We start from the raw sequence: 11,924 nt of genomic DNA on the forward strand, positions 1-11,924 counted from the left end.
TTAAGATCGGAAAATGTAAGTTAAGTATTGGGCTAAACAGTGCATTCGTTTCCCACCTGGCAGAGGTCTGACCCCTGAGATCGATGGTGCTATGTTTAGAATTTTAAAATAATGCCACACTATTTTCTGCACAAGAAGAGAGTTTATATGGTAATGTAGAAATTTTAACTTGAATTATTGTATTGGAAGCCACAATACTTGATTGCTTAACTAAATATATTTGATTTCTTAACTACTCCTCTTTTTTGGTATTTTTGTGTACTAATTAATTAAAATAGGGTATTTTGTTTTAAAAATGGGTACAAATTATATGTGTAAAGAGCATAAAACAGCACTAACTCAAGGCAAAATTGTGGAATCATTAACGTGTGTATTTTGGGTTTGCCCTGACCTTTGTCTTATTTTATTTCTTCCAATCTTGGTCTCCACACCTTTGCTACTCAAACCAGCTCATACCATATGTATTTCAAGCTCTGGACCTATCATTTCTATATCCTTCCATCAAACTTACCTATCCAGTGACCCATTTTGTCTGGAATTTCTAGATAGTTTCATAGAATAATTCACACTAGTGTTTTAATGTTAGTTATATCACACCTCTTATGGTATTTTCACTTTAACAGATTTCTCAAGGCATGGCTTAAAGGAATAGATCTAAAGATTGAATTCCAGTAAGTGGAGAAGGTTATTTTAGGAGAGGTCCTTCAAATAACGTATTGATACTAGTGTCCTATTGCTGCTATTACCACAAACTTCCTGCCTTAAAAACACCACAAATTTATTCTCTTAAAGTTTTGGATGTCAGAAGTCTGAAATCAGTTTCAATGAGCTGAAATAAAAATGCTCTCAAAGTTGATTCCTTCTTGGGATTCTAGGAGAGAATCTGTTTCCTTGCCTTTTTCATCTCCTCATGGATGCCTGTATTCCTTGACTTGTGGACCTTCTTCCATCTTCAAAACGCATCTCCAATGTCTCCTTCACTTCGGATTCTTGATTCACATCTAATGTTTTTCTGATCTCCCGCCTCTCTAAGGACCCCTGCAATTACATTTAGGGCCCATCTGGGTAATCCTAGATAACCTCCTCATTACCCGATCTTTAATTTAACCACATCTGGAAGTCCCTTTTGCTATGTAAGGTACATTCACAGTCCCAGGGATTAGGATGAGGATAGCTTTTGAGAGGTCATTATTCAGCCTCCTACAAATAATACTCTTTCTGGTTATTTATGTCTATGGTGAGGTTGACTCTGTAGGAGGGAAAAGCTATAGTGATGACAAACCCTATCCCTCCATGCAGCTGAGCATATAATTTGGGAACTGGGGATGGAGCACTGCATGGTGGTAACCACCAGCATCACATACATTTGTGGTCCCTGTTGTAGTGAGAATGGAGAGGTCATAGAATGAAGCCCTTCTGTCCACTTCTGTCCAGTCCTTTCTAAGGCCCCCTCTCAGTGCTGCTGGGATGGGGTTATAGGAGCTTCAGGAAAGGGGCCACAGACACAAAGATCAAAGTAATTGGGCCTATTGGATCTTGAGGCAAAAGTGGTATGTTTTAATGCTCAAGAAATCCAAGAGAGAATATTTATCTTTTTCTGAATACGTACAGTTTTCCTTTCCTTTCCTTCCACAATTCATGTCCTATACATTCTTTGGGGCCCAGACAGGGTCTACCTCTGGTCTCTCATGCCCCAGTGAGCTTTCCCTTGCCTGGAGATTGTCTACACTGCCTTCCTTACAATACAAGGCCATACCCAGGTGAGGAGTGGCTGTTGACATTTTAGAGAATATGTCTGTTTCCCCAACCAGGTTATAAACATAGTGACAGCAGGGACCGTGTCTCCTATATCTGTGAATTCTTCACCACACTCCTAATACAGTGACTTAGTAACAGAGTGGATGTGGATGTGGAATGAATGAGTATGGGAAAACTGTTTTCCTAAATCAGACTTGAGTCAAGATCTGTGCTTTCAGCACATTTGTAAATAAATATTTCTAAATATTTATGATGCTCTTAGGCAAAGAGGAGGAGAATAGTTGCTCAATAAATATGTGTTGATTGATCAATCAACAAATAGTTCCTTAAGTACTACAGAAGGAAAGTTATTCTAGGTTCATTTTCATGGCACTGGCTAGCTTTCTAGCCATTTCCCCCCAAAATTCTATGCCAAAATGGTTGAAGTTTTAAGTGTAAAACAAGTTTAGGAGGAGCTTACAATAATATTTTTCCCCTTTATCTGCTCCTGGATAATGTGAGTTAAAAACAAGTACTTTATGCATATACCACACATAGTACTGTTTTAAAACCTAAGGTTTATATAATCACATGATGTTTCATAAACCTTTGGTAGAGATACTATACCTTAAAGTCAATAATGTGTCTATTTCACTATCACACAACTTTTAGATCTTTAATTTAATGCTACCTCAAAGCTCTGGTCACTGGATAAAAATATTTGTAACAAAGACAAGGAAGATTAATATACTTAATAAATAAAGACCTCTTAAAATTATTTAGGAAAAGATGACTGTGGCCAAACCCCACCCCTAACTAAACTGGTAAACATACTGTTTACAAAAGAAAAAATACAAACAAAAATAAACATATAAAAAGGCTCATTTCAATGTGATCAAATGGTGCAAATTCAAACAACAAGGTGACTCCATATTTCATTTATCCAATTGGCAAATACTTAAAGAATATGTAATATCCAGTAGATGGGAATACTCTTGGTGTTGGCAAAAATACTGCCTAATAAGTGTTCCCATGTGGGGTGGCTGTCAGTTGGTATAAACTTTATAGAGGGCAATTTGATCATTATCAAAGGACTTTAAAATGTATATATTTGTCTAAGTGATTCAAAAATAAAAGTTTTACCTAAATAATTCATTGGAATATACACTGCACTTATATGCCAAAACAATAACAACCAATTTCCCAAACTACTGACAAAAGAGAAATAATTAAATTAAAACTAAGTAAATGAGATAATTAAATTGATACAACCATATAATTAATAGACTTTGATTCATTAAAAATTATGTTTTCATATAGTAATTGCATAAGAAATCCTTATTCTTCACTACTAAGTCAAACATATAGGGTACAAATAGAGCATGATCTCACATACATTTGTATGTCTGTCTTATGCCCATATTTTTATATGTATATACACGTGTTAACAAGAGTTATCTCTGAAAGATGGTTTTATTTGTATTTTACATTCTCTTCTTTGTTTTTGTTTTATTCAGAATTTCAACCATTAACAAGTTACCTTGTAATCAGATAAAAATCCAACAAGTTCTATTTAAAAAGGACTAGAGACCCCAGCCTCTGCACTGATAAACACCCCTCCCCACCGCTAGCCTGGGAGGTGCCCACCTGCACAAATTCACTTGGTACTGGCTTGCCTCCCCCTTGTTCCCTCGTGGGAGAGTCAGCTGAAGAGGACCCAGCTGCAGCGTGGTGAGGTCCTGGGGAATATGCCAACCATGGAGGGGTCATGCAACCTGAAGTCCCTTGGCAAGCCTCTACAACTTCCTGCTTTTATTCCTCATCACCTTGGTCACCCTGGTCCAAAATTAGGATGAACAAAGTCTTCTCATTGTGGTACAGCAGAGGGGTTTTCCACCAGACCCAGCTGGGGAAATGTTATTCTCATTGCTCTCCCCTCTGCAGTGTCTTGGCTCAGACGGGATGGAAGAAGTGTGCTTTACTGTGCAGTTGGCAGAGGGTGGAAGTGGTAATAACACGAGCATTGACTAGACTCAATATTAGTGATGGTGCTGGGGAGTCGTCCCAGCTTTGGGCTGCCTGAAGGCAGTGGTGATCCCCTGCTTGTCCTATCTGTCAGTCTATTTGATCTCCAAATGAATTGCTTTTGATAACAGCTATATAAATGCAGAACTGATCCGCTGGGCCTTCTTAAATGAGACTCCTCGCTTTCATCTCCCAGTCATTTCAAAAAGCAGATAGACTTGTTAGAGGTTTTAATGCAATGATTTATGTTTTATCTTGCCTGGTTTGAGGCAGCATTTATTTAGCACTAAATTCTTCCCAAGCCTCTATGTGAGGGGAGGCTCACATATGTTGTATGTTGAACATACAACATTTGGGGTTTCTTTTTTTTAAAATAATAAATTCAATAATATATGTTTTTCCCCTTATTATGATCAGGAAAGGCAATAAACTTTATTTTAAGGAACGAGGGGGGAAACAGAAAAAGTCACCATACAAAACACTTTCATTATCAGACACTTGGCAATGTTATAGGGAACCAGAAAGGAACAGTATTAATTCTCCAATTCTATAGAACAAAGCATTAAGCTTCCCCCACCCAATGACCACCAGAAAAATAAATCACAATTAATTTCAATTAAAACAAAGGAAGACAAATTTTCTCATGGTGTTGTCCCATGTCGTTTGCATTTTCTATAAGAAAACAAACTGTGGAAGTCTTAATTATTTCTCTTTCTTATAATTTTCTCTCCTTACACCACATCTTCTAACCTCTTTCTGCTTTCACCCCTTTCCCATTGTATGAATGAAGAAAATTCTATTAAAGAGAATGGAGTATCATTTGTAATACACAGAACCTTTTGTAAGAAGCTTTGTCCATTTACCACTCAAAGGCTATAAGTAAGCTTATTTAAGGGATATATTTAGGGGAAAAGACACAATGTATTGCAACTTGAGAAGGAAATAGAGCTTGACCTCTTTTTTAAAAAATTAATTAATTAATTAATTTATTTATTATTTATGTTCGGCTGCATTGGGTCTTCACTGCTACGCTCAGGCTTTCTCTAGTTGTGACGAGCCGGGGCTATTCTTCATTGCAGTGCACGGGCTTCTCATTGTGGTGGCTTCTCTTGTTGCAGAGCACGGGCTCTAGGCGTGTGGGCTTCAGTAGTTGTGGCTCGTGGGCTCTAGAGCGCAGGCTCAGTAGTTGTGGCACACAGGCTTAGTTGTTCCGCAGAGTGTGGGATCTTCCCGGACCAGGGCTCAAACCTGTGTCCCCTGCATTGGCAGGTGGATTCTTAAGCACTGCGTCACCAGGGAAGTCCCTTGATTTCTTTTTCATTAGAGGAATGTCTCGCTTCATGAAATATTGTTGTAAGAAGCACATTGTAAATTGTATATGTGTATATGAATAGAATCATCTAAATGAATTGTGACAACTTGCTATTTGAAATTGTGGTTTTTAAATCAAGTATACGGTGATTTTAAAATAAAACATCAGCCCAAATTTCAACTTTTCATTGATCATGTTTGGTTAAAAGGAAATTATTGTCCCATGAAACACCATAACAATTTATTCCAATCACTGTGCAGTATGACAAACTGCAATGGCATCTTCTTAAAAGTGATATATAATAGAGCAGAGAAAAAAAGAGACCACATGGTATGAAATACTTGACATCTCCACTTCTAGGAGATAGAATTCATTTTTGAGAACTAAGGGGACTCATAATTCAAAAGTGTCAAAGCTACCTGGAGATGGATTAAGATTTTTTTCTATGTGGTAGAAAACACATTTGTGTCCTGCATAAGGCTTTCACTCTGTAATTTCCTTTTGAATCACAAGAACAGAGAAAAGAAGCATTTTAAAGGCTTGAACATTTGGTTAAAGTAGCCTAGATTGTAGTCCCCTCATTGAATGCAACAGGTTACAGCTGCTGGTAATAATTAGATTGCCCGTGATTCTTTTTATCTTGTTACTCTTTCTAAATGTTTATATATATAAATACTGAAAAACTTATTAAGTTTTTTGAAATAGAATATTTAAGTTAAAGGCAAATTGACAAGTGTATCATTTTCTTGAAAAATACTGCTTTGTATTGATAACTGTAAAAATAATAATTACACTTTGTCGTGATAAACATATTTTACAATGAAGAAAACATAGTGATGAAATAGTTTGATTTCCATTTGTCAGATGAGGAAGGCAGTAAAGTTAACTAAAGGCCATACATCTTAGAAACAATATTATGATGATTATTCACCTGATATTCATTTTGCTGCCTTTCTGGTAGGATACCAGATAGTTTATAGTTTCTTTTGAATACAGGCATTTTTGTTGAGTATATAGTGCCATACAAATAGCCTTAGGAAAGTATATTCTTAAAAAGTACAGTACCGGGCCTCCCTGGTGGCGCACTGGTTAAGAGTCCGCCTGCCGATGCAGGGGATACGGGTTCGTGCCCGGTCTGGGAGGATCCCATATGCCGCGGAGCGGCTGGGCCCGTGAGCCATGGCCGCTGGGCCTGCGCGTCCGGAGCCTGTGCTCCGCAACGGGAGAGGCCACAACAGTGAGAGGCCCACATACCGCAAAAAGAAAAAAAAAAAAAAAAAAAAAGTACAGTACCATTTTATATCCTATAAAGAGAAATAATCATAATAATGAATTTTAAAAGCTTTGTAAATCACAATATCTACACTGATCCACTGTAAAAACCAATCCTATTTATTAGATAGTCTATTATTAATTCCACATTATCCAATGTGAAGTTTTTTTTTTAACATCTTTATTGGAGTATAATTGCTTTACAATTGTGGGTTAGTTTCTGCTTTATAACAAAGTGAATCAGTTATACATATACATATATCCCCATATCTCTTCCCTCTTGCATCTCCCTCCCACCCTCCCTATCCCACCCCTCCAGGTGGTCACAAAGCACTGAGCTGATCTCCCTGTGCTATGCGGCTGCTTCCCACTAGCTATCTACCTTACGTTTGGTAGTGTATATATGTCCATGCCGCTCTTTCGCTTTGTCACAGCTTACCCTTTCCCCTCCCCATATCCTCAAGTCCATTCTTTAGTAGGTCTGTGTCTTTATTCCTGTCTTACCCCTATGTTCTTCATGACATTTTTTTTCTTAAATTCCATATATATGTGTCAGCATACAGTATTTGTCTTTCTCTCTCTGACTTACTTCACTCTGTATGACAGACTCTAGGTCCATTCACCTTACTACAAATAACTCAATTTTGTTTCTTTTTATGGCTGAGTAATATTCCGTTGTATATATGTGCCACATCTTCTTTATCCATTCATCTGTTGATGGACCCTTAGATTGCTTCCATATCCTGGCTATTGTAAATAGTGCTGCAATGAACATTGTGGTACATGACTCTTTTTGAATTATGTTTTTCTCAGGGTATATGACCAGTAGTGGGATTGCTGGGTTGTATGGTAGTTCCATTTTTAGTTGTTTTTTTTGTGTGTGTGTGCTATGCGGGCCTCTCACTGTTGTGGCCTCTCCCATTGCGGAGCACAGGCTCCAGACACGCAGGCTCAGCGGCCGTGGCTTACAGGCCCAGCCACTCCGTGGCATGTGGGATCTTACCGGACCGGGGCAAGAACTCGTGTCCCCTCCATCGGCAGGCGGACTCTCAACCACTGCACCACCAGGGAAGCTCCTATTTTTAGTTTTTTAAGGAACCTCCATACTGTTCTCCATAGTGGCTGTATCAACTTACATTCCCACCAACAGTGTATGAGGGTTCCCTTTTCTCCACACCCTCTCCAGCATTTATTGTTTGTAAATTTTTGATGATGACCAATCTGACTGTTGTGAGATGATATCGCATTGTAGTTTTGATTTGCATTTCTCTAATGATTAGTGATATTGACCATTCTTTCATGTGTTTGTTGGCAGTCTGTATATCTTCTTTGAAGAAATGTCTATTTAGGTCTTCTGCCCATTTTTGGATTGGGTTGTTTGATTTTTTGATATTGAGCTGCATGAGCTGCTTATAAATTTTGGAGATTAATCCTTTGTCCGTTGCTTCATTTGCAAATATTTTCTCCCATTCTGAGGGTTGACTTTTTGTCTTGTTTATGGTTTCCTTTGCTGTGCAAAAGCTTTTAAGTTTCATTAGGTCCCATTTGTTTATTTTTCCATTTCTCTAGGAGGTGGGTCATAAAGCATCTTGCTGTGATTTATGTCATAGAGTTTTCTGCCTATGTTTTCCTCTAAGAGTTTTATAGTGTCTGGCCTTACGTTTAGGTCTTTAATCTATTTGAGTTTATTTTTGTGTATGGTGTTAGGAAGTGTTCTAATTTCATCCTTTACATGTAACTGTGCTGTTTTCCCAGCACCATTTATTGAAGAGACTGTCTTTTCTCCATTGTGTATTCTTGCCTCCTTTATCAAAGATAAGGTGACCATATGTGAGTGGGTTTATCTCTGGGCTTTCTATCCTGTTCCATTGATCTATATTTCCATTTTTGTGCCAGTACCATACTGTCTTGATTACTGTACCTTTTTAGTACAGTCTGAAGTCTGGGAGCCTGATTCCTCCAGCTCTGTTTTTCTTTCTCAAGATTGCTTTGGCTATTCGGGGTCTTTTGTGTTTCCATAAAAATTGTGAATTTTTTTGTTCTAGTTCTGTGAAAAATGCCTGTGGTAGTTTGACAGGAAGTGCACTGAATCTATGGATTGCTTTGCGAAGTATAGTCATTTTCACAATATTGATTCTTCGAATTCAAGGACATGGTATATCTCTCCAGCTATTTGTATCATCTTTAATTTCTTTCATCAGTGTCTTATAGTTTTCTGCATACAGGTCTTTTGTCTCCCTAGGTAGGTTTATTCTTAGGTATTTTATTCTTTTTGTTACAATGGTAAATGGGAGTGTTTTCTTAATTTCACTTTCAGATTTTTCATCATTAATGTATAGGAATGCAAGAGATTTCTGTGCATTAATTTTGTATCCTGCTACTTTACCAAATTCATTGATTAGCTTTAGTAGTTTTCTGGTAGCATCTTTAGGATTCTCTATGTATAGTATCATGTCATCTGCAAACAGTGACAGCTTTACTTCTTCTTTTCTGATTAGGATTCCATTAATTTCTTTTTCTTCTCTGATTGCTGTGACTAAAACTTCCAAAACTATGTTGAATAATAGTGGTGAGAGTGGGCAACCTTGTCTTGTTCCTGATCTTAGTGGGAATGGTTTCAGTTTTTCACCATTGAGGACGATGTTGGCTGTGGGTTTGTCATATATGGCCTTTATTATGTTGAGGTAAGTTCCCTCTGTGCCTACTTTCTGGAGGGTTTTTATCATAAATGGGTGTTGAATTTTGTCAAAAGCTTTCTCTGCATCTATTGAGATGATCATATGGTTTTTCTCCTTCAATTTGTTAATATGGTTTATCACATTGATTGATTTGCATATATTGAAGAATCCTTGCATTCCTGGGATAAACTCCACTTGATCATGGTGTATGATCCTTTTAATGTGTTGTTGGATTCTGTTTGCTCGCATTTTGTTGAGGATTTTTGCGTCTAGGTTCATCAGTGATATTCGTCTGCAGTTTTCTTTTTCTGTGACATCTTTGTCTGGTTTTGGTATCAGGGTGATGGTGACCTCGTAGAATGAGTTTGAGAGTGTTCCTCCCTCTGCTATATTTTGGAAGAGTTTGAGAAGGATAGGTGTTAGCTCTTCTCTAAATGTTTGATAGAATTCGCCTGTGAAGCTATCTGGTCCTGGGCTTTTGTTTGTTGGAAGATTTTTAATCACAGTTTCAACTTCAGTGCTTGTGATTGGTCTGTTCATATTTTCTATTTCTTCCTGGTTCAGTCTCGGAAGGTTGTGCCTCTCTAAGAATTTGTCCATTTCTTCCAGGTTGTCCATTTTATTGGCATAGAGTTGCTTGTAGTAATCTCTCACGATCCTTTGTATTGCTGCAGTGTCAGCTGTTACTTCTCCTTTTTCATTTCTAATTCTATTGATTTCAGTCTTCTCCCTTTTTTTCTTGATGAGTCTGGCTAATGGTTTACCAATTCTGTTTATCTTCTCAAAGAACCAGCTTTTAGTTTTATTGATCTTTGCTATCGTTTCCTTCATTTCTTTTTCATTTATTTCTGATCTGATCTTTATGATTTCTTTCCTTCCGCTAACTTTGGGGGGTTTTTTTTGTTCTTCTTTCTCTAATTGCTTTAGGTGTACGGTTAGGTTGTTTATTTGAGATGTTTCTTGTTTCTTAAGGTAGGATTTATTGCTATAAACTTCCCTCTTAGAAGTGCTTTTGCTGCACCCCATAGGTTTTGGGTGATCGTGTTTTCATTGTCATTTGTTTCTAGGTATTTTTTGATTTTCTCTTTGATTTCTTCAGTGATCTCTTGGTTCTTATGTAGTGTATTGTTTAGCCTCCATGTGTCTGTAGTTTTTACAGAATTTTTCCTGTAATTGATATCTAGTCTCATAGCGTTGTGGTGGGAAAAGTTACTTGATACAATTTCAATTTTTGTACATTTACCAAGGCTTGATTTGTGATCCAAGATATGATCTATCCTGGAGAATGTTCCATGAGCACTTGAGAAGAAACTGTATTGTGTTGTTTTTGGATGGAATGTGTAATAAATATCAATTAAGTGCATCTTGTTTATTGTATCATTTAAAGCTTGTGTTTCCTTATTTATTTTCATTTTGGATGATCTGTCCATTCGTGAAAGTGGGGTGTTAAAGTCCCCTACTATGATTGTGTTACTGTCCATTTCCCCTTTTATGGCTGTTAGTGTTTGCCTTATATATTGAGGTGCTCCTATATTGGGTGAAAAAATATTTACAATTGTTATATCTTCTTCTTGGATTGATCCCTTGATCATTATGTAGTGTCCTTCTTTGTCTCTTGTAATAGTCTTTGTTGTAAAGTTTATTTTGTCTGATATGAGAATTGCTCCTCCAGCTTTCTTTTGATTTCCATTTGCATGGAACATCTTTTTCCATCCCCTCACTTTCAGTCTGTATGTGTCCCTAGGTCTGAAGTGGGTCTTTTGTAGACAGCATATATATGGGTCTTGTTTTTGTATCCATTCAGCCAGTCTGTGTCTTTTGGTTGGAGCAGTTAATCCATTTACATTTAAGGTAATTATCGATATGTATGTTCCTATTACCATTTTCTTAATTGTTTTGGGTTTGTTATTGTAGTTCTTTTCCTTCTCTTGTGTTTCCTGCCTAGAGGTTTCTTTAGCATTTGTTGTAAAGCTGGTTTGGTTGTGCTGAATTCTCTTAGCTTTTGCTTGTCTGTGAGGATTTTAATTTCTCCATCGAACCTGAATGAGATCCATGTTCAGTAGAGTAACCTTAGTTGTAAGTTTTTCCCTTTCATTGCTTTAAATATGTCCTGCTGCTCCCTTCTGTCTTGCAGAGTTTCTGCTGAAAGATCAGCTGTTAACCTTACGGGGATTCCCTTGTATGTTATTTGTTGTTTTTCCCTTGCTGCTTTTAATATTTTTTCTTTGTATTTAATTTTTGATAGTTTGATTAATATGTGTCTTGGCTTGTTTCTCCTTGGATTTATCCTGTATGGGACTCTCTGTGCTTCCTGGACTTGATTAACGTTTCCTTTCCCATATTAGGGAAGTTTTCAACTATAATCTCTTCAAATATTTTCTCAGTCCCTTTCTTTTTCTCTTCTTCTTCTGGGACCCCCTATAATTCGAATGTTGGTGCGTTTAATATTGTCCCAGAGGTCTCTGAGACTGTCCTCAATTCTTTTCATTCTTTTTTCTTTATTCTGCTCTGCTGTAGTTTTTTCCACTATTTTATCTTCCAGATCACTTATTCATTCTTCTGCCTCAGTTATTCTGCCACTGATTCCTTCTAGAGAAGTTTTAATTTCATTTATTGTGTTGTTCATGATTGTTTGCTCTTTAATTCTTCTAGGTCCTTGTTAAACGTTTCTTGGAATTTCTCCATTCTATTTCCAAGATTTTGGATCAACTTACTATCATTACTCTGAATTCTTTTTCAGGTAGACTGCCTATTTCCTCTTCATTTGTTAGGTCTGGTGGGTTTTTACCTTGCTCCTTTATCTGCTGTGTGTTTCTTTTTATTGTCATTTTGCTTGACCTACTGTGTTTGGGGTCTCCTTTTCACACGCTGCAGGTTCATAGTTCCCGTTGTTTTTTGTG

This window comes from Mesoplodon densirostris, chromosome 10 (genome assembly GCF_025265405.1).
Source record: "Mesoplodon densirostris isolate mMesDen1 chromosome 10, mMesDen1 primary haplotype, whole genome shotgun sequence".
Classification (NCBI taxonomy): Eukaryota; Metazoa; Chordata; class Mammalia; order Artiodactyla; family Ziphiidae; genus Mesoplodon; species Mesoplodon densirostris.